Source organism: Ambystoma mexicanum, chromosome 12 (genome assembly GCF_040938575.1).
Source record: "Ambystoma mexicanum isolate Mex_15411 chromosome 12, UKY_AmexF1_1, whole genome shotgun sequence".
Taxonomy (NCBI): domain Eukaryota; kingdom Metazoa; phylum Chordata; class Amphibia; order Caudata; family Ambystomatidae; genus Ambystoma; species Ambystoma mexicanum.
In genome coordinates, this window is record NC_090936.1 from 877,161,750 (window position 1) to 877,189,129 (window position 27,380).

The window sequence follows — 27,380 nt, forward strand, 5'->3', positions numbered from 1 at the left end:
CTCTACCATCACTTTGCTGCCTTATGACAATGCTCAGCCAATCCTAACTGCTATGTTTAACAAGTGCCTTATTGCCATTGCTGTGTGGGCCTATGTTCTAAATGCGCATGTTCTAACCTAGAAGGCTTTTACCGTCTGGTACCTAGAAACACCCACTTCCACAGTTCCTGCCACTTACAGGTTTCCCTTTTGGCATATAGAAGCATGTTCAGGCTTACGCTTTCCTAGACAAGGTGGCTTTAGCAGATGGAAGTCGTCATATAGGAAGCTGGCTGCATGCCCTGAGCTGCGTGTCAATCATAGAAGCAATTTGCTCAGCAAGACCCAAACCTATCACTGGTTGCCTTCATCCTGATAATGCTTTCCTGAGCGTGAGAATGCCGCCCCTGCCTAAAACTGTATGCAGAGACACAGTTCTTTCACCTGAAACATTGTAACGATACCATGCCAGGTCTAAACCCCCCCCCCCCCTCTCCTCTCCATTGAAATGCATGTGTGCTCTCCCATATAAAACCTGTTGTGGTTGGGTTGTTATTTTGTTCTGCATTTGCTGGCGTTGCTGACTGCCTTCAAATGTTGTTCACCAATCCGCTGGAAGAGTCTGTGGTTATTTTTTTTCACGACAGCTGTGTACGAGTGGCTGGTTTGTGTCGGGTGAATTAGGTGGAGATAAACTGAGTTAGTCAAAAGGAAGGGTGTGCCTGAGGTTACCAGAGTGCTTACAAATGATTGCTCTTGCCTTCGGTTGCGTTATAGCGAGAGGCGTTTGGCTTTAGTGGTGGGTGCATGAAGATCTCCTTTCTTGACATTTAGATATTCTGGGAGACGGGGAAGGCGTTCTTTTATGGTTTTGAAGGTGCCTTGATGTGATGTCTTCTAGTCATTATAGGCTCCTAAGCGTCGTGCATTATGATCAGGGGATGGCATCAGGAGCATTAATGCCATTCCATTGTGTCTGCACATGAAATTGAGGTTTGTTGACGAGCGGTTAAACTTTGTCAAGAATTGAAGTCCCAGGTCTTTAGACTTTCTGAATTTTGGCTGGTCCTGTATGCTACAGATTTCCCTTTGTAGAACGTTATAGTGTCTGGTCACCATAGTGGAAAAGGCTGAGCCTCCATGAATTTCTCTGTTAAATCTTCTGGTTTCTAATAGTCTATAATTTCTTGATATCTGGTTGGTTATTTGGTAGAGTGAGATTTTGTTTTGGAGAAATTCTAGAGTAGAGTATTCCTGAGAGCCGGTGTTGTGTTGACTGTGATTAGTAGTCTAGCTGCTGGGTTTTAGATCTGTTGAAGTTGCTTTATGAGGTAGTCCAGCATACCTAAATAAATGTTATTTGCATAGTCAATTCTTGAAAGAATGAAGGAGATAATGGCCTGTGCTCAGTGTGTGAAGGAGAGGTTGGGCATAATCAGTTGGACAGGATCACATACGTTAGAAGGACCTTTTGTCTGTTGAGCCGACTTGGGGTTCCAGAGTGAGTCGGATGTCCATTAATATTATTTCCGATTTGTCTGGGTTGGCCTTTAGGTAGTTGGTATCATCCATTCACGTATTCACACAAGGCTATTGCTGAAGGTGCTGCTAGAGTTTACTGTCTGTCATTTTGTACGTCATCTGTATAGTTGTAACAGATGAGCTCACAAGATTCTATGATCTTCATCAAAGTAGGTCATATTAATATGGAAAAAGGATTGGCGGGGGACTTGATCCCTGGAGATTTCCAGAGGTAATAAATAGATAATAGGTCTGAAATGAAAGGGGCAAGCAAGGAGATCTTGGTTCCGTCCATTAGCAAAGATCTCAGCCATTGTAGAGTTGCGTTATGGAGTCTGGTTTCTTCGAGTCTTCTCAGTGTACTATGGTTTACAGTGTCGAAGGCCACTGAGATGTCGAGCAGTACTAGTGCTGAGGAGACGAGATCATTCAAAGTGATTTTGAGGTCATCCCAAATGGAAAGTAATGCCAATTTAGTGCCTCTCATAGGTCTGAAACCAACTTGCACCAAGATTTTGCCATATTCATATTCATAGCTTTTGTCTGAGTAATGTATATTTGCAATAAGATGTGCATAGTAAAACAGATATCTGAGACATGTCTCTGGAACCATCATCAATATGTGCCCCCCTTAGGCGAAGGAAGAAGGAACGCAGAATGCAAATTGGATCCAGAGGTTTACGGGATAGGACAGTTCTGGGTATTCCTGAAGAAGGTTCAATATGGCTGCAAGCTTTTTCCCACACTGTGTTCCCTGCCTAAAGTCCTTATTTTTCAGAGGACACAATGTCAATGCAGGTATGGGTAGTGCCTCGCCAGCATTACCTGCACGATAAAACCCTTACACAAGTCCTCTCCTATGTTGTTTAGGAGAAGCTTCTTTCCTTGAGTCCATTCTTGCTACATCTCTTAATCCTCTTCTCAGGGGGTGTCCTATTGTAGCCATGATAGGATGGGGTTCACCTCTCCCGGAGAGCTAATGCTCCGACTCAAGTTGCTTACCATTGCTGTGCAGAGGAGATGGATTGCAATCTAGTATGCTAGGATTCTGACAGCTGAATGTATAACCATCTTCACTCAGTTTTGATGGGCAAAGGGTTGGTCCTTAACCGTGAGGGTAGCATGACCTCTGAATAAAATATGTACTTGAAACTCTCAAGTGCCTAGATATCTACTGGAAGGCCGAGGCAAGTGGACCCCTCGCCCCATTGCATGACATTGGAGTGTTACTGGAGAAGCAGCCAACTGGTGTCAAGGTCATTACATGGTCAGAGGTTCGCAATTGTTCAACCTGGGGTACTTAATTTGCCACAATGTACTTATATCGCCCAATGGGCACTATAAATGCAATGCTATGGCTTGAGCTTCAGAATTGGTTGGGATGAAGGTGCCAAGGGAGGCATGGCTCTGGGGGCAGTGCTGATGCCCTACCTCAACAGAATGCTTAGATTGTCCTATGTGCTGTTGGGACTATGGCAATAGTACACTGCAGATCTACGTAGTTGACTCTCCACATCATGTATACTGTTTTTACTTATCCAAGGCTGGTTGAGGCAGCAGCTTTCTGCAAGTAGTGCCCTCAAGGGCAAAGGTGTAATGGCCATGAGAGTTTACTAAAACATGATGGTACAGGTATTAGCCCTCTATGTCTGGAAAGGTTCCAAGTTTGTGGCATGGTAGTATGAGTGCGTATTGCTTTCACAGTAGTTCAACTGCAATCCCCACTCTTATCTGGAGACTATGGGCCTCATTAAAAGTGTGGCAGTCCGGAAATAAGGGTGCCGATTGCACCGTACCGGCACCCTTTCCAGTTCACCACACTACAACTCTGCAGACGGGGGCCGTTGCGCCCCACAGATCTGACCTGCCAGGTGCAATGTCACCCGCACGCAGAGTTTTCACTGAAGCACCAGCACCATTAGCAACAGTGCCGGTGCTTCCATCTCCCCACTTCAATGGAAGTGGGGAACACCATTTTCTGGCGCCTGACATCCCGGGCCGCCGGGACTTGTAATGTCCCAGTGGCACCAGGATATCAGGTGCCAGGTGCCAGAAAAGTGTTACAAGTCCAGCAGCAACCTGCTGGTCGCACCGGTGGATTACCGCCGGACTCGTAACGAGGCCTTATAGGTTTATGGCAGTTGAACGTTTCCATGGTGGTGTCCTTACGCATAGATCGTTCATCTGGGTTCTGTCTTGCCGAACATTGGCTGCATTTACCTCTAGATGGGGTTTGGGGCCCATCAATACCTGCCAGCATGGCACTATTGGGGAGGAGGGGTGGAGGTAGTATGTCTCTGGCCCTGGACAGAATGGCTATGACAAATATTCAAGTTTCCACTTTCAGGACTGAGGGGCAGGTGGGGTAATTTGCCTTGAGAGTCTCTGGCTCCTATTACTGATTATTGGGAGACTTCAGAATAATTTAGCTATACTCCTTCTCTGGGGTGCAAAGGGTGAGGGGTCAGGGATTAGTATGATTGCTCCCAACTATGGTCCTATGCTGGGTCATTTGTTGGTCCGGGGTGTTTGTTCCCATCACCACTAATAACAGTACAATTGTACAGCAGATGTTGCATTTCTGCACAGGCTTCTTATTCTTTCTTCCCATGTCTGCAGCCGAATGAGGGATTTATTTGTTACCTTAGTCCCTTAAGGGCGATTCACTGAGGTTTAAGGTGTACACCCAATTTCAGTGTGAAGTGTTTCAGTCAAAAGGTTATGGGGCTGGAACAGCACCTTACTCATGGTCCCTTTATGTGACAAGGGGCCACTTTTGGTCAGACATGTTCACTTGGCTCGCTCTGATCAGTTACAATTGGCAGTCGTTCTTTGACTCTGTGGCTCTGGTTCCCTTTGCCCCGACTTTAGCTGCTGACAGTAGAATGTGTGCTATTGAAGGCTTAGGGTGCGAGATATGCTGAAACCTTAAGGATGGTTACAGTAATTTATCATAGGCCCCTTACAACACTGGCTTTGGTATGCCTCAAATGTAAGAACAGGGACTAGGAAGGGAGACATGGAGGTAATGTTCAAATTACCAATAATCTTCATTACTCCTAGTCCACCTATTTTTCGTCACAGTACTTAAAACTCACCTCATCCTCCCTTAATGGGATGATGAGCACCATGATCCTCTTGAAGATATAACTGAGAAAAAGTGGGATTTGTACCTCCACAGGGAAGGGGTCAGGACCACAACACATTTAAAATGGGTTCTTGTCAGGAGGTTGGGTTGGCACATAATAGAACATGAATTCAGTGAGCCAAGGGAGGCATGCACAGAGCACAGTAGTTTAGAGCCCTTTGCAAGACAGAAAACCGGGGTCGAAATTGCTGGGAGCTATTTAGCACCTGCTTCTACTCCACTAAAGCCTGGTCAGCTTAAAACTACACATTACAAGGAGCTACTTTTGGCTTCTGGAGGCATCTGATGCTGTACAAACATGCATATGTGAAAATAACCTTGAGAGTTTTAGAATGCAAATAAAGAAGAATTAGGACACTCTTAAAACACATTTAAATATAATGGATCATAAAGGATTGGCAAAACGTTAAAGTGTGGACCTCATGTGAAAGTTAGGTTTGCAGTTAGAGGAGTACTACTCGCTCCTTCTTCCCCAGCAGTAGCTCCTGCCACTAGGTGATGCCCGACACGAAGGAGCAGGTTTTAGCTCTTGCTCCTAGAATCTGAATTTCGAGCTCTGCAGAATACCTTCAGTTGGGAAGGGTGGCAAGTCAAAGTCGTGGTCAGGGAAATGAAAGTGCAACACACAGCAAGGGTGAACTAGAAAAATGAAGTGGGGTCGCAGTCTGATGTCTGGGCACAGAGACTGAATGGAGGACTCCTGCGAGTCCAGCACAATGACTCGGATTGAATTCTGCAAATGTCAGAAAAAGTGCAAAAAAAACCAGAATGTTGCTATCCTGTGGATAGGGGTATGGATGATGGTAGTATTTGTGTGCCCCCAAGATATGCTGCTTTTTAACATGAGGAGGTGGAAAATGCAGATGCTGGGGTAGCACAGGGAGTACATGCGAATTCTGTGGCTGGATGAGGTAAAATTGACAGTTTTTGATTATCAGAGTACAGAGGCTGATAGGGTTTGTGAAAGTGTGTCCAGATACATTGTGGAATTTGCTAAGGGGGGGTCAAAGTAAAATGGTTAATATGGAAAGTAGGAGAAACGAAGCTAAAGCAGAAAAGACTGCATTTTCAAACTATTGTGGATATTGATGTTATGGTATTGAAGTCGTTGGTGGTGTGGCTAAAAGTTAATGTGTACTTTATGGTATACCTATGTCTACAAGACTGGATGTTTGGCAGATGGAACTCAAGCACAACAGCGTGAGAGAAAAAGAGATTAGGCCAAAGAGATAGTAATGGGGTAGCATTGGTGGCCTTTGTCTTCTAATCCGTTTGAGTTTTTGCGAGTACAATATGAAACGCTCAGAGTTGTAAAATATGTGCGCCACCCACCCAAATGAAGTGCAGCAGATGCCAGAGATACGGCCTTGAGACCAATGTCTGCAAAAGAATGCAGTGTTGAGCAAAATGTGGTGGCGGCCATACCATGAAAGAACGTGTGGGCTAGAAAAACCCTGCTTACTTTATTTTTTATTTGCATTTTAGTTTATTAAAACCTTTAGCATAACAGATAATCATCACATTTCATTCTTCTTTATCTAAACCTTTAAAACCAATTCCACTTACTTGCAGTAAGTGGGGTGACAAGATGCCTCCCTCTTATATGTATAATAAGGGCCCTAAATATAGCCAAGAAGTCATGCTTAATGGGGATGAATAGAGAGAGACGTGTTGTACCCTGCTGCGGTTGCACAGATTCAAGAAAAAGATTGACGGGAGTGACCAGGTTTGACAGGTGACAACTGACTATCAACTGCTCAGTGTAATTATGAAATGTGGACTGTCCAGTGAAAGGTGCATGAGAATGATCTTACTAACCAAAGAGGTGTTTTTTTTGTTTGTTTTTGTTTTGTTATGGAGCTTTTATACTGCACGAATCACCACAGTGGTCTCGGAGCACTTAGGCTTGTCACAGTGTTAGCGCATTGATCTGCCCTCATCCCCCACCCCCAGGGCTTTCGTGTACGATCTGTGAAAAAAGATTAAGAGGGGGAGAGAGAGGGCATGGGGTTGAGAAGAGAGTGGAAATGCAGCATCCGGTCGGAGAGTGTTTGTAAAAGCATGCTGGTCCTTTTACGTACATGCCCTAGGTAAATGTTGCAGCATGATTATTGTAATGTGTTTTAAGGGTCAATTATAAGCAGTACGATTATCATAACTATTCCCCCCCCCCCAGGTAAAAATGGTGCCTTGTGGGACTGTTGGTCTCGAGGTTGTGTTCAAGCAGGCAAGGTAAGTACGAAAGCTCCAGTTCCCCAGATGTGTCTTAAATGTTCCAGAGGGCTAAACTCCAGAATCTTAATTCTAGGACTTCTGGCCCTCAGGACCATGGAAGGTCTAGGCAAATTAGTATGTGCCAAAACTAGAATGCTGCGGGAGCGGGGGGCGCGCAGTAGGGAGACAAACAAATTACTTACCCCACGTAATGTTCTTACTGATGGATGTTTGCCACGGATTCCTCATCTCGGCTATATTCATATCCTGCTTTGCAGACTCAGAAACCCTTTCGACAGCAGAGGGTGCTGTACGCATGGATTCCTCATCTTAGATAGACTCTCATAGCAGTTTTGAGGTTAGATGTGGGAGAAGTGGATTTTTGTACAATGTTTTGATTAGCACATAATGCAGAACCGACTTTCCAATCGAGCTTCCTGGCCCTGCATGGTGTCCAAGCAGTAATGCTATGAAAGTGTGGAGTGAAGACCAAGTTGCTACATTGCTACATTGTAAATACAAACGTTCTGCACTGGTACACCTCTTTGGAGAGACCAAGGGGTTGCCAATCCTCTGGTGGAATGGTCGCTTACTATCGCAGGGACATCTTTGCCGCAATAGAGTAGCACTCGGAAATGCATATGATGATCCAGCGTGATAAAGTTTGTCATGGCTTGGCCTAATTTGGGGCCGATATAACCAATAAATTGTCGGTCCTCTTGTCTGCAATTTGCCATTCTAGAAATGTAGAAGCTACGAGCCCTTTTCGGGTCAATCATTAGAAGGGCGAGGAGGTGGATAAAAAGCTGGTAGTGTTATTTTCTGTGTCAGATGGAATTCAGACACCCCCTTTGGAAGGAAGGAGAGAAACCCTCAAAACGACCTTCTCCTTGGAGAATATAGCAAATGGTGGCTTGCATGACAAGGCTCGTAGCTCACTCTGGGAGCAAAAGTGATGGCCACTAAAAGGATAGTTTTCAAGGTAAATAACCCGAGAGGACAAGAATGGAAAGCTTCAAATAGAGTTCCCAATCCAAAACGTATAGTACAAGGTTCAAATGCCAGGTTTGAAGCAAAAAAGAGTCAGGTGGGAATGTATTTGTCAATCGGCACCTTAAAGTAATAACCTTGTTCTGGTGTGCGTTTAAAAATTGATAAGGCTGCCAAGTATCCCTTAACGGAAGCCATCTGCAGCCCTTGGTGGGACAGGTGCAGTAAAAAAGAAAGCACTGCAAGTGAATTACAAGAGAAATTATCTATATCTTTAGCTCTACACCAGCTGCAAAACTTGTTCCAACAGCAGCAGTATAGTGCTTATGTTGCTGGTCTTCTAGCCGAAAGCAACACCTCCATAACATCTTCCGGGAGGTCCCAATGTTTATATCTTAACCTCTCAGAAACCAAATGTGAAGGTTCAGATTGCTGGGTGAAGAAGACTGCCTCCCTCTTGGGAAAGTAGGTCCACTTTCTGGGGAAGACGGAATGGAGGGCAGATGGACATATCTACAAGGTCTGGGTACCACATCCTCCTGGCCCAATCCGGAGCAATCAGGATCATGAATTTCTCGAACATCCTCAACCTCATGATAACACGAGGAAGACTGGGACAGGCGGAATACTTACAGGAGTGAAAATCCACAGTCCGTTATGAAAGTGTGCCTCTGAGCTCATCTCTGAGTAAGTTCCCTGAAGAGAGCAACAGGTTGCACTTCCTGTAGATACTGCACGTGAGCAAATCCACTTGAGGGGTTCCCTAAAGAGTGAAGATCTCTAGAAGGACTTCCTGAACAAACACCCACTCGTGGGAAATTTTCCCAGTCTGCTCACAGTGTCCACCGTAGTATTCTCTTCTCCGGCTAGGTGAACAGCTGACAGAGAGACCCCATGTTGTAATGCCAAAACCAGAGCTGCATTGCCTACCTGCACAGTGGTAGGGACACTACACCTTGAGGTAATGTTATGTTATTTGGTCTTTATATAGCTCTCTATATCATTGGTATGACCTCAAAGCGCTGGTAGGTTGAACGCCTTCGGGGACCGTAGTCCAGGTCAGTTTAGAGAATAGGGTGTCGAAAGGTGCTTGGGTGCACCAGTTAAGTGTGCAACTGGTGTAATTGCCTAATGGTAGCTGCATCCTAGCATTAGGTGTGGTGGTGTTGATATCGATTCAATGTGTGCAGTCTGGCAGGTGGACACCAAGACTGGGTTCTGGCTGTACAAGTCCTGTGGGACGCTTATGTGTGCAGCTGGGCCGGTCTGTCGTGGGATATAGCTGCGTTTTATTAGGATGACGAGGCGTTCATGGGATAGTGTTTGTATGTGACTAGCTAGGCCGAATTGACCGAGGGGCATAGCTGCACTCTAATTGTGTGATGGTACAGATTAGAGAGGAAGCATAGTGGTATGATATGGTAGTTTATTTATACAGGGCCCCCACACAATGCGTTTCAAAAACACCTGACGACAGAGCAGGAACAAGGGAAAACACAAAACATTCATACAGGCCATGAGCAACAAGAAGGCGAGGATTAACCATTGCACTCGGCCTAGCGACACCCCAGACAGTGCAAGTGTCAAGACACAGACCGGAGGGAAATGGGAACAGAGAGGCGATTACGGCCTCAAGTCCTCCAGATGCAAGGGGACTCCTGCCCAGCTCCTATCATCCAGGAAGGTGCCAACGATCTCCTTCATAACAGTCCTAATCAACGCCTCCTTCAAAACGGGCTCAGTCCCTAGCAGCCTCAAGGAGGCCTGTGTCATGCCCCTTCTAAAAAAAACGAACCTAGACCCCAACAACCCAACCAATTATAGGCCAATTACCACCGTCCCCTACATCCTAAAGATTTTAGACAGAGTGGCCTATCCACAAATCCAGATGCACCTGGAAGAGAACAACCTTCTGGGCCTTAGACAATCCGGCCTCAGACCAAGGCACGGAACAGAGACAGCCCTTCTGGACTTAAAAATCCAGATGGACGAGGCAAAGGATAAGGGCAATCTAGACATTCTCCTGCTGCTTGACCTCTCGGCAGCCTTTGACCTAGTCGACCATCAGATCCTCACGGAACATTGACGGCCTCAGCTGCTTTCTCTAGCCAGGCAACCGCCTGGGTCCAATCCTTCCTAGCCAACCAAACCACCCGGGTCGTCTCACCGGGGGCTTCAGCCCACCCCATCCCCATCCTCTGTGGAATCCCACATGGTTTGGGCGTCTCGCCGACCTTATACAATATATTCACAAAGCTATTGTTTGACCGCCTTGATAACCTGGGTGTCACATACACAAATTATGCTGACGATACCCAAGTTCTCAACACCCTATCAAGTTGCTATGAAGAGGACTCCATACGGATCAACAACCTCTACCTGGAGATCCAAACCTGGATGGCAGGACACGGCTTATGCCTCAACGACGAGAAAACTGAGCTCCTTCTCGTTGGCTCCCAACCACGGCTAAACAAACTGGACCCCTGTTACGTTTCTATCAACATAGAGGGTAACCTAATCACTGTGGCCAAAGAAATTAAAACTCTAGGGGTTTATCTAGATACCACACTCTCACTCAAAAAACAGGTGAACGCCACAGCCTGCTCCACAGTTTATACAAATAAGCTCATCATTGCCTGCAAAGCCTTCCTCTCGCCTTCCAGCTGTATTACACTAGCCAGAACGCTAGTGCTCTCAAAAATTTACTACTGCAACACTCTCTTTCTTGGCACCTCAGCACGCAATCTGAACAAACCGCAGGTGTTGCAGAATAATGCCCTCAGGGTGGCTCAGAGTATCCCGCGGCACTCACACATCTCTAGCTTCAGACAAGATGCCCTTTGGCTCCCTGCACGAGACAGAATCACCCTTAGAACCATCGTTTTAGACCTTCAGAGCAAAAACCAAGTCCTGGCTCACCAACAAGAACTCCACCATTGTCTGACACACTAATCACTATACTATTATCCTATGTCTGCCTCTCGACCACCATGTAACCCAGTCAACTGCACGTCCTATTATCATCTTGTATGTCTATATTCTGTTGTAACATGTTCTAAGTCTCCGGCGCCAAGTATAAATAAAGAAACTAAACTAAACTAGGCCTGACGACATCTTCGGAGAATCACACAAGGTGAGGGAGAGGGGAGGAGAACAAAAAAAGCGAGCATCGCACTGGGTCATAGGGCACCTCAGGCAGTGCCGGAGGGGGGGTGAGGGGGCGGGAATAACAAGGTTGGGGGAGACAAACAATTTTAACCATCATACTAGGTCCAGGGTCAGTTCCTATAGGACAGGTGCAGAGACAAGATAAGGAGGGAGAGAGAGAGAGAGAGAGAGAGAGAGGGAGAGAGAGAGAGAGCACAGCATGATTCAGGGCCAACCTGAGTGCAGGATCCAGGGGAGGTCCAGCATGAGAGTAGAGGGGGTGAAGCAGCATGAGTCAATGTGTCCAAGGTAAAATCCAGGCGTTGGCAAAAGGTTATTGATGGTGAACCATTTGTGTTATCAAGACAACTACTACAATGAATGGGAGGGGAGGGAGAGAAAGGGATAAGGAGGGAGAAGAGATCAGGGAATGCAGGGGGGAAGCTAAGGGGGGGACAGAGGGTGGGGGCACACAGCAACATTACAGCGGACTAGAGGGGCTGGAGGCACACACACAACATCACGGGGGACCAGAGGGTACACCGCGACATCACGGGGGACCAGAGGGCGTGAGGGGCACATAGCAAGATCACGGGCAACCAGAGGGGGCTGGGGGAACACAGCGACATCACGGGGACCAGAGGGTGCACCTAGCCACATCACAGGGGACCAGAGGGGCTGGGGGCACACAGCAATATCACGGGGGACCCGAGGGTGCTGGGAGGCGCACAGTGACATCACGGGGGGCGGAAGGGTCTGGGGGGCACACAGACATCACGCGGGACCAGAGGAGGCTTGTGGCACATAGCGACAACACAGGGGGACTCGAGGGGCTGGGGGACAGAGCGACATCACGGGGGCCATGGGGGGATGGGGGCACACAGCAAGATATCAGGGGGGACCAGAGGGGCTTGGGGAACACAGCGACATCACAGGGACCATAGTGGGCTGGGGGCACACAGCGACAAACATGGGGGTCCAGAGGGGCTGGGGGTACACAGCGACATCAGAGGGGGCTGGGGGCACATCGAAACATCACTGGGGACCAGAGGGGCTGGAGGGCACACAGCAACATCACAGGGGACCAGAGGGGGCTGGGGGGCACACAGCGACATCACAGGGGACCAGAGGGGGCTGGGGGGCACACAGCGACATCACAGGGGACCAGAGGGGGCTGGGGGGCACACAGCGACAACACGGGGGACCAGAGGGGGTGGGGGCACACAGCGACAACACGGGGGACCAGAGGGGGTGGAGGCACACAGCGACAACACGGGGGACCAGAGGGGGTGGGGGCACACAGCGACAACACGGGGGACCAGAGGGGGTGGGGGCACACAGCGACAACACGGGGGACCAGAGGGGGTGGGGGCACACAGCGACAACACGGGGAGACCAGAGGGGGCTGGGGTCACACAGCGACAACACGGGAGACCAGAGGGGGCTGGGGTCACACAGCGACAACACGGGAGACCAGAGGGGGCTGGGGTCACACAGCGACAACACGGGAGACCAGAGGGGGCTGGGGGCACACAGCGACAACACGGGAGACCAGAGGGGCTGGGGGCACACAGCGACAACACGGGGAGACCAGAGGGGGCTGGGGTCACACAGCGACAACACGGGAGACCAGAGGGGGCTGGGGTCACACAGCGACAACACGGGGGACCGGGTGGGGGCACACAGCATCAACACGGGGGACCAGAGGGGGTGGGGGCACACAGCATCAACACGGGGGGACCAGAGGGGGCTGGGGTCACACAGCGACAACACGGGAGACCAGAGGGGGCTGGGGGCACACAGCGACAACACGGGAGACCAGAGGGGGCTGGGGGCACACAGCGACAACACGGGAGACCAGAGGGGGCTGGGGTCACACAGCGACAACACGGGAGACCAGAGGGGGCTGGGGTCACACAGCGACAACACGGGAGACCAGAGGGGGCTGGGGTCACACAGCGACAACACGGGAGACCAGAGGGGGCTGGGGTCACACAGCGACAACACGGGAGACCAGAGGGGGCTGGGGTCACACAGCGACAACACGGGAGACCAGAGGGGGCTGGGGTCACACAGCGACAACACGGGGAGACCAGAGGGGGCTGGGGTCACACAGCGACAACACGGGAGACCAGAGGGGGCTGGGGTCACACAGCGACAACACGGGAGACCAGAGGGGGCTGGGGTCACACAGCGACAACACGGGAGACCAGAGGGGGCTGGGGTCACACAGCGACAACACGGGAGACCAGAGGGGGCTGGGGTCACACAGCGACAACACGGGAGACCAGAGGGGGCTGGGGTCACACAGCGACAACACGGGGGACCGGGTGGGGGCACACAGCATCAACACGGGGGACCAGAGGGGGTGGGGGCACACAGCATCAACACGGGGGGACCAGAGGGGGCTGGGGTCACACAGCGACAACACGGGAGACCAGAGGGGGCTGGGGTCACACAGCGACAACACGGGAGACCAGAGGGGGCTGGGGTCACACAGCGACAACACGGGAGACCAGAGGGGGCTGGGGGCACACAGCGACAACATGGGAGACCAGAGGGGGCTGGGGGCACACAGCAACAACACAGAAGACCAGAGGGGCGGGGGGGATACAGCGACAACATGGGGGACGAGAGGGGGTGAGGGGTACATAACGACATCACAGGGGAATTGGGGGCATACCTGAAGCAGACAGGGAGCAGACAGAGGCCTTTGTTGTGGGCCTCGTTTGGTGAAAGATACTGGCAAGGCTTTGTGAATACCAGTGAGGAGAGAGTTTGCGTGGAGTTATGATCAAAGGAGATCTATATTCTGCATTTCAGGCATGCACTTGCTTAATAGTGAATTACTGAGCATATTCAGTGATGACATTGTTGGGGATCACATTGGGCATTAGTCATCTGGTCTCTAGGGTTCAATCGCTTGAGAAGGTCGTGGTTGGTATTATGGAAAGAGCAAAGTTTTTAGAGCTTTGCAGAATGCCATATAGTCTTGGGTGTGTCGATTATGAGGGGGGAAGAGGGTTCCACAGAGTTGGGGCCAAGGTTGAGAAGGCGGATCCTCCGATCCGGACAGAGTTAGAGGTTGGAATCACTAGAAGGAGGGCAGTGCTTGATCTTAGGGTGCGGGATGGGCGGTATCAATTTATCTTTTCTTGCAGGTATAATGGGCTGGTCTTTGCACTGCACGGCAAGTCATGAACAGGGTCTTGAAGATGGCCCTTCGTCCGACTGGGAGCAAGTGGAGGGTTTGGAGAGCTGGAGAGATGTGGTCTCTTTGACCCAGGGCAAGGAGCAGTTTTGCAGCAGCGTTTTGTAGAGTTTGTTAGGTTGGTGTGCCGGGGCACCTAGGTATAGGGAGTTGGCATGGTCCAGTCTTGACATCACAATAGACATAACTGCGGCAAGTCTGTTCAGGTAGGAGAGGTAGGAAAAAATGTGTCTGAGAAGTTTGAGGTGGTAGTGACAGCATTTTTACATGTTGTTGATCTGACGGGAGAGGGTCAGGCCCGAGTCCATAGTGCAGCCTAGTTTTTTTACTATATTGGAGGTGAGGGGGGGGTCATTATCAGGATGTTCCTCCCCTGTATGGTCGGCAAAAAGGCCATCAGCACAAATCTGATCACCCTCAGCTCTAACAGGTTTATGTGCAGTCTTAATTCTGATGGGGCCAAAATATCTGCTGATCGTCAAATCACTCACGCGAGCTCCCCATCCCATGAGAGATGCATCTGTGAATGCAGTTAGCGTCTGCCATCAGGAAAATGCAGTATGCCATGAGGCCCAGCAACCTTAGAAAATCGAATCACGGTAGATATTGGGCATTCTGAAATGTGCTTACCATCTGTAAGATATGTTGAGCCCTCAAATCGGGAGCTGAAGCCTTCCCAGGGGAAGAGTCCTGGACCACTCCAATGATTTAAAAATGGAAGCTTTTGAGAAGGTGTCACCTGGGACTTCTTGAAATTGAGGGAGAAGCACAGTTTGTGAAGAGAGTGGTGTCATGACCCACAGAACGCCCCCCTTTTGGACTTCATGGTCCTTATCACAACAGGGCTTGCACTCCTTGGTACTTCCAACATGGCCGTCTAACGTGAACCGCCCTCCTCGGTCTTCACGTCGGACGTAGCGTAATCTACAAATAGGCCGTGGCCCGCGCGTCTCAATGCTATTGCAAGTAGCGACTAGACGTGTGCTCTGTAGTTCGCTGAACTGTTATCCTGATTCCTGGACCTTCTAATTCTATTCCCTTTCCCCTCTTCCTTCTTACTTGCTTCCTGGACCCGTGTGCCGTGCTTGCGCACCTTCTTTGTTTCCTGGATCCCCAGAGTATCTGAATGCCGGAACTCTGAACGCACGCTGGAGCCAGAAGAGGCTCGCGCGGGCTTATACAAGACCAGGTCCGTGCGTAAGAAGACACCGCCCAAGAAATCCTGCAAGGATCGCTCTCAGGGCAGACAGGGGGAATTCCGTGACAGGTGGCAGGTGCTGCTGAGATGCTCCAGGGCCTTGGGGGAACAAGCTCTGATCCGCCAATCGTCTAAGTAGGGAAAGATGTGAATTGCTCTCCTCCTTAGATTTGCTGCCACCACCGCCATCAACTTGGTGAAGACCCTCGGGACGGAGGGGAGCATGAAAGGTAGAACACAAAATTGATAGCGAGATCTGCCAATGGTTAACCACAGGTACTTTCTGTGCTTGCCATGTATTAGCACATGAAAGTAAGCATCCTGAAGATCGAGCAACACCATCGAATCCTGGAGATGAAAGGCCTGGAGGATCTGCGAAAGTGACCATCTTGAATTTGTCTTTCCTCAGGAACTTGTACAAGTGCCTCAGGTCCAGGATGGGTTGCAGTCTTTCTTGGGTTCCAGGAAATAAGTGGAGTACCAATCCTGGTATTGTTCCACTACAGTTACCTTCTCCACTGTACCGTTGTTCTCCAACAGGGAAAGAATCTCCTGTAGAAGGGGCAGATCTGGTTCCCATAGAGATTGCTTGATCAGGGGACAATCTAGGGGTAGAAACGGGAGACAACACCCTTGAGCCACTGTCCTTAGTGCCCATGCATCTGAAGTAATGAGATTCCATTCTTGCTGATGCTGGGTCAACCTACCTCCAACCAGCGCTCTGTGAGCAAATTACTCAGAGAGGTTTTGGGGCTGAGGGCAGTGAGGAGGTTGTTGCCTGATCAGTCTTTCCTCCACGGCCTCTGGGTGCACGTGTGAACCTCCTTTGTCCTCTCAGGCTAGCATGACCTCTTCATCTTTGTCCAAAAGAGGAGTAGTAACGAAAGAAAGCCCTCTCCATGCCTGCGTAGACGGGTGTTGTTGCGGCTGACGAATGGCTGCTCCCCCGCTTCTTCACCCCGAAGGATTTTGTTGCAGCCTTTGAAGCTTCTAGCTTTTCGAGGGTGACTGTCTTTGGTCCAAAACGGTTGGACCCATCAAAGGGCAGATCCAGGGGTCTCAACTGGACATCAGGGGCAAACCCAGACTTATGTAACCACTTAAACTTTCTGATCACTGAACTAGAGCCCATACACCAGCTGACAGTCAAGGCCCACTGAAGGGACTGGCAAGAAGCTTCCTTACCATCATTGATGAAATTACTGAATCCATCTCTCATCCCTCCTTCAAGAATGTTGTCTGCAGCCTGAGAAATAACATTACACAATTAGTATGAGTATTTTGCCAGAGCATGAGATGCATGAATGGCTTTTAATGCTATGCTTCCAGCTGAGAATACTCCTCTTGGCCAGTGTGTTGTTTCGCTTACCGTCACTATCAGGGGGCGGCAGGGGGTTGGATAAGCTCCAGTCTTTGATGTTGAAATAACTTCCTGCACCACCAAACTCTATGGTTTAAGGTGCCTGGAAAGAAGTCTGGGTCTAAAGAAGAAGGTCTTTATTTCATCAACTCCTTGTTCACAGTAGGAGTGTCATTAGGTTGTTGACAGTTTTCCAGAATGTTTATTTTAAGTGCTGTATGAAAGGGCAGCGCAGGCTCCTTGAGGGGAGGGGGGGGGGTAGGTTGGGGCCTCTATCCAAGATGTCTGCGATTTCATCCTGGGTAATGTCCTTAGCAGGATGACACCAACTCAAATACTGAATCGCCCTATTCATGACCGTTCTATAGGCCACATTTGGGTGAAAATGGATATCTAGCATGTAAAATTCAACCACAGGAGAGGTATCCAGGCCACTGGCTTTTTTTAAACAAGTGGCTAGGTCTTCTAGCTGGGACTGATCTTGAGACCAATTTTTCAGGAACATTGGGAATTGCAATACGTTCATACCCAAAGGGTAGGAGATGATCTTCCTCAAAAATAGACCGAAAAGGAATTGAAGAAATCAGTTTTTGATTTAGGCTCGAAGTTGTGTCCCAGCTCGAAGTGCCCTTTGACTCCTTCGAGGAACAAGTCACAGAAGCTCTTGGCTTTGATGGCGTCTCTGTGGTCGACGCCGTGCGAGAAGACATCCCTGAGGTCTTCAGACTCTAGCTCTTTAGTGCATGGGTCGAAGCCTTACTCAATTCCCTGCCAGTCTTGGAAGACTCGGTGGGATCAACAACCTTATAAGGCTCTTTCGAGAAGGACCAGCAGAAGCCACTTTCAAAAAGATCTCCATTCATTTTTCTAGAAACCTTTCCCATTCGGCCGCTGAAGCAGTCTCATCGGGAAAACGTACCTGGTGCATGTCGGGCAAGGAGTCGGAAGATGTACAACGATGGCATTGTTTCTTGAACTTCTTCTGCGACAAAGAGAAAGAGTGATGGGAATCGCTCCTCGATCTGGACCGTTATTAATATCTAGATCGTTTTTTGGGGCTTTTCTGGAGACTTGTCTCTGGTGGTCCTTCTACCTTCTGAAGAATTTCTCTTTGAGGTGTGGAAGACGAAAACTTGGAAACCGATGGACCTAGAGTGAACTTCGATTTTCTCTCAATGGCCTTGCTTGTCATCGATACACTCGACTTAATGACTATGTTCTTGGCCAAGGCACCAGACACAAATCCTGTGCAGATCAGTGATCAACATCTTCGAGTCACAGTCCACACACCTCTTAAAGCCTGTTTTCGGCATAAATATCGTGAAGATTTACCAAAGAGAACTACAACATTAGTTTAAGAGATTTGCGGAGGCGAGTCGATCCTTTCCGAGAGCGTGCTGTGGAAGAAAGGAACTGAGGAAACTGGTGCAGTTTGTGCTATTTATACTGTCATCAGCATCACACCTCGCCGCAGAAATGGTATCCGTCAAGGGACATCGACACTATGCCACACAGCACCCTCTGCTGTCAAAAAATGCCAGAGACTGCAAAGCAGGATATGATTATATCCAAGATGAGAAATCTGTGGGAGGACACAATCCATTAGAATACTGTTCAAGTACAGCGTACAATGTCAGTGAGCACATTTTTTGTGGAACTGAGCCACATACTATGGGGTGCAGTGCTAAAGGTGGAACAGGGGCTAGTACAGTCAGTCAAACCTTACAGCAACTGTCTAGATTAGAGGGATCTGCTTTACTTTACATGTGGCAGCACACATGCACATTACATATACATTTGTCAGATATGACGTCACAAAGAAATGTCAAGAGCTGGTCAGCAAGTATACATTTCCTTATAACAAACAAGCCTACATTGACCACCAAATTATTTACAATGAAAATTATCCCAAGATATAGGATAGGATGCATACTCAAAGTACTTTCACAGTTTTAATGGAATAAAATTTCTTTTTATAAAAAAACATTTTAAAACCCATTACATGGAGATGATAAACCATGCAATACAGACAGACATAAAGCTAAATCACACATCATGCCAACATTAATTTGGCAATAAAATGTTCACGAATTCCAAAGCATATGTACATTGAAATCACATTTGAACAATAGTCTTCGACCGACACACTCCTCAGCACCTTGGCAACTAACCCATATGTTGCTCCACCTTTGATGTGGCCTTCATCAGGACAGAAAAACATTTCCCAGCAGTTAAGGTATACCCATGCATACGATCACCTTTTCATTCATCTCTCTCTCCAAAAAACCTGAAGCAGAAAACTTACAATCTTTGTGTATACCCAAAATACAATTTAAATTTGATCCAATCAAATGTCATATGTCTAGCAATTTATGTTTGAGTAAATGCTAGATATTAATTGTCCATACCTCAGTCAACAAGTTCACGGATTCGAAATGTAATTAAAAGCCAAATAAATTAGCCGAAAGGCTGATTTACCTTATGATGTATCCTTTATATGGAACACCATCTTGACAAAATGCGCAACTAGTTCATTATCAGGGAACACTTATCACTTAGAGAATAGACAAAATCCACTAATGAATGGGTCTTCAGACATGCTTTTTGTATTTACATTGCTCACAAATGCTACCATTTCTTATTGCTCACCAGTGCTACCTTGTTAGTGTATTTTTCTTTCATAGAACACCACTCTCTCTGTAATGCTGAGACTTATGCCTGCTTCCTCTTTTCTGTCAGAGGATCCAACTTAGTCCCCTCCAAATAAAATGCGTTTCATGGACTTTGTCCACCGAAATCGCAGAACATCTTTCTGAATTAAATAATTCAAAGAACAAGGCGATAGTATATGTGGGTATACTTTAACTGCTAGAAAATGTATTTGTCCTTATGAAGGCCAAATCAAAGACAGAGCAAATAAATGAGTTAGCTCACAAGGGGTCGAAACACATAGAGTCATCACTTTTGGGCTGTAGACTATTGTTCAAATGTGAACATAACGTAGATAGGTTTCTGAATCATGTAAATCTTGATGCCAAAGTGATTGGGACATTGTGTGATTTAGTATTATGTCTTTGTATTTTATTGTTGATTATACTCATGCAGTTGGTTTAAAATATTTTATAAAAGACAAAAAAACTCTTTATACCAACGCAATTGTGAAAGTACTCTGTGTATGTACCCATCATATATATTGAGATCAATTCCATTGTAAATAATTTAGTGGTCAATTTAGGCCTATTTGTTATAAGGAAAGTATACTTGTTGACAAGCTCTCGACCTGTTTTTGTGGCGTTACATAGGTTTTTCTGGAATGTCAAAGCTCAGTAGCACATCCCTCAGTTGTGAAAACAAGCTTGTCAGATGCCAAAGGTATATTCAATGCCAGGGCTACTTGTAAGGTGGTGTTTGATAATAACCATGGCTAAAGGAATGACGTTGGATTCTTTCTTGCAAGCTCCAAATGGATGGAGTCCTTGCAGCCCTCTGATCGCTGGCAAGTAGCCCGTAAAAATATAATTAAAAGAAAAAAGAAAGCAGAAAAAGATTCAGGGATATCCGATACTGTGCCAATTCATTTACAGAATACATTTAAAGATGAAAGCAATGTAGAAGTCCCTCACAATGGTAATGTGGAACAGTCAGAGATAAATCCACATAGTTCTAATAAAGGGACCTCTGCAACGGAACCTCCTGCATCTACAGTTAATAATGACCAATGCAATGAGCCCGCCAAAAATGCACATGAAAAGGACCCATTGAAGTTTGTATGAGCACTACAGTTTCAAGCAATAGACCAAACCAAAGCCACCTGCTGCTGAACCGAAGACACCTACTAGACCTATGTCAAACAATAGTACCTTTACGTATGGTGTCCTCTAAAGACTTTGAAATAGTAGATCAACTTGTAACTGCTAAGACAGTGACCACTAATGTATGGTGCTCAGAAAGCTCTACTCGAGTATATTTTCGCTCATAGTAGTCTCTTTGAGATCCTGGGCTACTCATGTAAGGAAGTATCCATGTGCAAAATAAAAAATCTGATCAGGATAGTGAGCCCCCAAAAAGAGGAGACATCTCAAACCAAAGTCAAAGTGTGAATGATAGACAAGTGACAACAAAACAAACAAGAGTCACTGCGAATAACAACAGTGTCAATTTACTTAATGATGACCAATGTGGTGTGAAGCCCGATGGTGACTAGTAATGGCTGCCAGTGGCCTTTAAATCCCATTTTGAGAATCAATCTCGATGATATCGATGTGGTGATGTCATGGAACATGAGAGGGAATTCGCACTATCACAGTGAAAATGGTCTGCTTGCAAACATTGACCACTTTTGGATAGTTGCCCTTAAGGAAACGTGGCTCTGTGAACAATGCGATATAGATGGTCGCTACCCAATACACAGTCTAGCAGTGAAGGGTCCCAGATACTGTCCAAAAGGAGGCCTATTGACTTTGATTAGGCCTCCTTTGATAGGCTCTAATACAATCAGGTCTACCTCCATGATATTGGCTGTGTCCATAAGGTGTAACCTGCCTCAGATTTCCTCACTTCTAGTTGTGAACATCTATAATCTGTCGAATGGCATATATAATAAAATAAATATAGTCACTCTTAGTAGGATTCTGGAAGAAAACGAACCGAATAAACCCATTATAACACTTTGAGACCTAAATGCAAAGATTGTGTACTCCAATGAGCAGGCGGAAGACATCCAGGGTTCGGGTCCTATAGGACATGGATTTTGTAATACACATGGCATACCTTGGGCAAATGTATTCCTTAAACATCGATTGATCCTATTAAATGGGAATTCAATAAGCAATTGTAATCGTTGTGCCACAAGAATAAGTGTGCTTAGTTTATCGACAATTGACTATATAGTTGTCAAGTGCCAATGAGTTGGCAATAGATTTGGCGGTGGGTGTCACGAAGAAAGCGTTCACCTTCCGCTATATCTATTGATGCCAAACTCCCAACAAACCACTCTACATCAATTGAACGGTAATATAGGCATTAATACTACAGGCAACCGCATCATTTGGAACCCCACAAAATTGGATAAAGTTAAATTGGTAGCAGAATGTGAGCTAAGTAAATTCGCAGAGTATTCATTCTCACTAATATATAGCTGCGAAGATAAAATAATCCAAGCATTTCAACAGATGCTTGGTATCATCAAAGCAGTAACGATACAAAAAACGTAAGTATATAAGTACTGGTGAGAGATGGAATGATATCCATAATAAAACCAAGTCCTTTAATAGCGTTATACATGAGGCTAAAAAACAACTAAGAACAACGATTAGAGATGCTAAGAATTCCAAAGCCCTAGATGCTACACAGAAAATTAATGTATACAAAAAACAGTTTCAACTATGGCTACGACAACATCATATTCTCAAAGCCAATGAAATATGGCGCATGGTAGCATCATTTGCTAAAGATAACAATCAGGGCTTATGGTCTGTAATTTAATGGCTCCAAAAAGAGAACGCTGCCTATAAATAGTGTTACAGAACAAGACTGGACTCTCCATGTAAAAAAATACTCTAGGTGCACAAGTCAGTGCTATGGAAGCAGTACCACTTAGTGTTGCAATATGGAGTGGTAGGTATACCTTAGATAGCCTTACAGTATTAATTAGGAAACTACACTGCTCCAGAGATGTAGGTCCCGATGGTACCTGCAATGCGTTGCTTCGGCTGTCCCCAGAGAAGTGGGCACAGGCATTGAATATTCTATTTCAGTGGATTGGAAAATGTGGTCAAATTCCAAAAACATGGCGAGAAAGTATAATTCTTCTGATACATACAAAAGGCAACTAGAAAGAGCCAGGTAATTATAGGATGCTGGCAACGCTAGACATCCCTGCCAAAATTCTTCTCCTGGAATTGAATGAATGAATAGCAGCTCACCACATCTTACCAGCTAATCAATCAGGATTTCTACTGCGCATAATATCGACAACTTAGTGGCTGCAATTGAATACTCAATGCCGTGAGTGAATGTCACAATGCTAATAGGTGATACCGTTTATCTACAGTAATCATGTATTTTTATTTAATGCTACATGCTTTTGATACAGAATTAGCATTGTAACATTCCCTCACGGCTTGAATGGAAATTACAGGGACACGTGACTAACATTAGCGTGGTTTTTCATCATGACATTTTTTAACTGAAGTTATTTAATTTTGTATCTAGTGAGAACAGTCCTTCCCATATCCGTACAGTAATTGCATTTAATTTCGCAACTTTGCGTAACATTAACAGTCGACCGTGAATATAGACCATTCCAAGATGGCCGCCCCCATGGTGCCACATCACAATTGGTCGCCATAGAAATGACCAACACATTTACAGCAAGATAATCTGGCGCGCGTTCACGTGGTGTTCGGTTTTGAGCCATTCTTCGTTCGAACTAGGTAAGCTATTAGACTATAAGATCTGGCTACTTGTAACAACTCTACAATTAGCGTCAGTTCAAACACTGATCTCTATCAATACTGTCATTTCAGCAGGACATTACGGCAGCTGGTATACCCGAACGCAGCACTTTGTTACGCAAAGCCACTCTTTGCGTTAGAACTGTTACGAATTTTACCCTCATGCATACTTTGTCTTTTACAAAGAAGGAGTTCATTAACAATACTGACGTGCTGCCTTCTACCATTTTATGCAGATATATTACCTGCATCATTGGCATCAGGTCAGTTATTTCAGCATGATCATTAGCTTAGTAAGACTATAAATACACAGAGACGTTGCTCTCACTAGTTTTTTCTTTTCTTTCTTTTTAATGGCTGTACATTTCAAAATCACGACCTTTCACCACGTATGTACAAAATGTAATAATTGGTGCAATTTATGTATGGTTTGACACATGATGATGTATTAATACATGGTTTAATCTGTTGATCAAAATGATTATTATTATTGATTTGAAATATGATTGAATTTAATACTTCCAAATCGGTAGACTATATGGGATGATATTGATGTATACTATATTGTGGACAACTCTGTACCTTTGGATTTTGTATATTGGATTAATGTGAATGGTTTTCACTCTAAATATTGTTGGAATGTAAATACTTAATATGTAGACTCTAGATTGGTATATGAGTAATACCAATTACTGGCCCTGAAGAAGGACGAGTCAGTCCGAAATGCATAGGCCATATATCTGATGCATCTGCAAACACTTAGCTGAAGTATTCAAAGTATGAGCTAAAGGAATACAATTTGAAATCTCTGATGTAAAATCATAACTGGGACTATATGGTTTATTAAGTATACACATTGAGAATCGATACCACGTTACTGGTACTCGGGAGTGTCGAACACACCGTTGGCTTCACGGCCAAGGTCACATTCTTGCTAATATTCACAGTGCCATTTCACAGAGGAATCTTATTAGTGGGTGTGCACCCCATGCTAAATTATTAAGATACTACAACTGAAAAATAAGGATTCAACGGCTAGGTTGTGCACACTCACCTCTCCTACATTAAACAATGATACTTTTGTTTGCCTGATGAAATGTTTTAACAGAATGGAAAATTATCATGATCTATGTGTAATAGATTCATGCGTACCGTGTACTGAAAATGGGCAAAGGAAAATACTTATGTATGGCTACATTCCTCACATGCTAAAGTTAAGCCACTATTACAAATGTTGATATGGGATTGTGGGAAAGAATGTGATTTGATTAATCTATCCAAAAAAGCCACCAGCGGTCTATTTTTGGAAAACTGGTCGAATGGCTCTACAAAACCCAAATATCAAGCAGCATTCCGAGATCGTAGCACTATTGGACGTTATCTATTTTTAAAATGTAACATGTGTGCTACACTGGAAATAGTGGGAACAAAATGTGGTATTGCAAGAGAGCATAGATTGTGTGGTACAACTGTAATAAATCTGTGGCACATTTGTGTCAATGTGAGAGTCTAAACTTCCTAAGAACTAAATATCTGAAATCTTATGATAACACATGTAATAGTGAGAGTATGAATTAACTATGGGAATCTGTTACATGGAAACAATTTGAATCTTATGATCCACATGATGAAGTTTAAAGAGCTAAGAGAATTCTCTGTCGGTACTCTTTTTACTACTGTTTTAGAGATATGCCTTTTAATTATAATGAATGTAAGTTTAATAAGTTGTTTTTTTAAGCGACATGTGATAAATTTGTATCCGTCCATTGTTCAATATATGGAAAGCCTTTGTTGGCTATGAACATAATTAAATACATAAATAAACTAAATAACCAGGTCTACCTCCCATTCAAAGGCCAGATAACTGGTGTTAGCCATATGTATATACAGTATGGTATATGACGAAAAATGCAATAAACCGTGTTTTAGTGTGGTGCTTCATGCTAAGTAGATGTTTCAGCTTCCAAGTGCTGCGAAAGTGACCATTCAATGTACCAATCTTGGAATTAACACTCGCAGTGAGAGCTGTAGGAATAGGCTTAATTTAACAATCATTGGGAGGAATGTACAGATTTCAGTGTTTTGACCCGAAAGAAAATGTAATCCACAGAAGGGACAATTACAAGTGTGTTAATATAAAACAATGTTGCATACCAATGTGCATTGCTTCTAATTCATACAGTCATCAAAAAGAAAAGATATTTTTATGTGCATCAACAATAAGTGAGTTTACAATCTCAAGCTGTATATTTAATGATTTTATGAACAAACCCACTTGCTTACTACATACTACAAAGTTAGTGCATACATCTTTATTATTAACATACAATGTAATACTTGTTCATTAAATTATGAAAATACAGAGAGCATACATTTAAAACATGTTTTTTAGACATATTGGAATAAAACAGACGTGTGCAAACAACAACTACACTATCAACTCTTACTGCTCATTACTCACATACACACATTCATTCTTAAAGTGTCTAGTGCACAACAATTGAAAAATAACCTATTTGGTATCATATGTTCTGGGAAATTGAATCACGCTGCAGAATATAATATCAAAAAGGGGGTTTACAAACAAGTACAATTCGTTAAAAACAAAAAAAAAACGAGGTTTACAAGTCCTCAGAGCCTACCCTGCATGTTTTGTTTCTATTAAGAAATGTGAAACAAATTCACTGGATCATCATCAGGGGCTGTTCTACACCTAACCTGAGATACAAGGTTCAAGATTAGAACCTACTATTTTCTTCAACATACACCTTCAATGTTTGATATAGGTTATGTTAGAAACACAACAACAATGTATATGTGGCTTAAAATTATATTTGCTACAAGCACAACATTATCCCATGCTACTATGTAGTCTCAAAATGGTTCAACTTCTTGCAGTCTTGAGTAGACACATCAGAATTTAATAGTACTTCTGAGCTCATAATTTGCTCCAGTTATTCTACATTTGTAGTACAGTGCAATCACCTAATAGATTAAAAAAGCACAGCCATAATGTGGTTCACACCCCTGAAAATCAGGCGTTTCCATTTGCACAAACCGACAGCACAAGGCACCCAGAGGACACCACATCGCGTGACCTTACCCCAATAGTGTAGCTAATCACCATAGAGTGGGATAGACAACTCCCATAATTACGTACTCTAAATTGAGCTCTTGTATTGTATTCGCAAAAGAAGACCTGATTCGAGAAAGGCAATGATCTTCCTAAGTATCACTTCCGTTATTTCCTACAGAGAAGGTTAATTGTATCAAAATTAAGACATTAGCTCAATCAATATGCTGTGGGCGTTGTGAAAAGGGAACCTGAAATGGGGCTTACCAGCAATTATGTGACTCAATGCTTATGGAGGGGTAGAAGTAGTAGAAACATCTACACTGCATTTTTCATTGCTGTGATCTAAAACAAGGAACACTCCGTGAATGTATAGGCCAGGCATTGATTAGCAGATAAAGGCGCATGTTACAAAGTATGAACATGCTGCTCTCTCGTGATTTACCCAATCTGCTTGGGGTAAAGCTGGTGGCGCCGCTTCTTCTTGGCATTAGTGTCGATGGAACACTTGTCCTGATGAAAATTAACCCGGGCAGTGTTCGCCCAACATGCGAACAGCATCACGGGGCTACTGCCTTTCCTCTACAGTTGAGTGCTTCCCCTGATGTTTAAAAGCATTCTCTCAAATTGCAACCTGCACCGGAATTTCATATCGTCATAGAAATGCGGTGGCTGTTCATGTGGCGCCATATATTCATGTGTGAACACTTAGTGCTGATATAAATAGAAGCTAGATCACAGTGCGCTCTTTTATAAAGGATGTGATGGGTACAACATCTATACATTGCATCTATTGCAAAGGACCATAGTTAGAGAGATCAAGTGGTACTGTAAAGAGAGACGGTGCTCTCAAGCTCAACATATTAAATTGTCCCGTATATCTTATAAATGGCATACATAGTATGACTTATAGCCCACGTCGCATATTTCAGTGTCTTATCCCTAGCCATTCAATGCTCTCATTCAGCGCTTGTGTGTCACTTTGCATTAGAAAAAGGACTTTTTGCACCCTTTTAAAAAGCTTGTCCTTGTCTCTGTTGACCTCTCCACTGGGTTTGAGTTTGTAAATTACCCTCCAATTTAT

The 27,380-nt window shown here is 45.3% G+C and overlaps 1 protein-coding gene across 2 annotated transcripts in view; it reads right to left on the minus strand.

The window, feature by feature from the left end:
* Positions 1-27,380, minus strand: part of SCYL2 (SCY1 like pseudokinase 2) — a 1,629,773-nt gene that overhangs the window by 1,579,759 nt on the left and 22,634 nt on the right. The window lies entirely within an intron of this gene.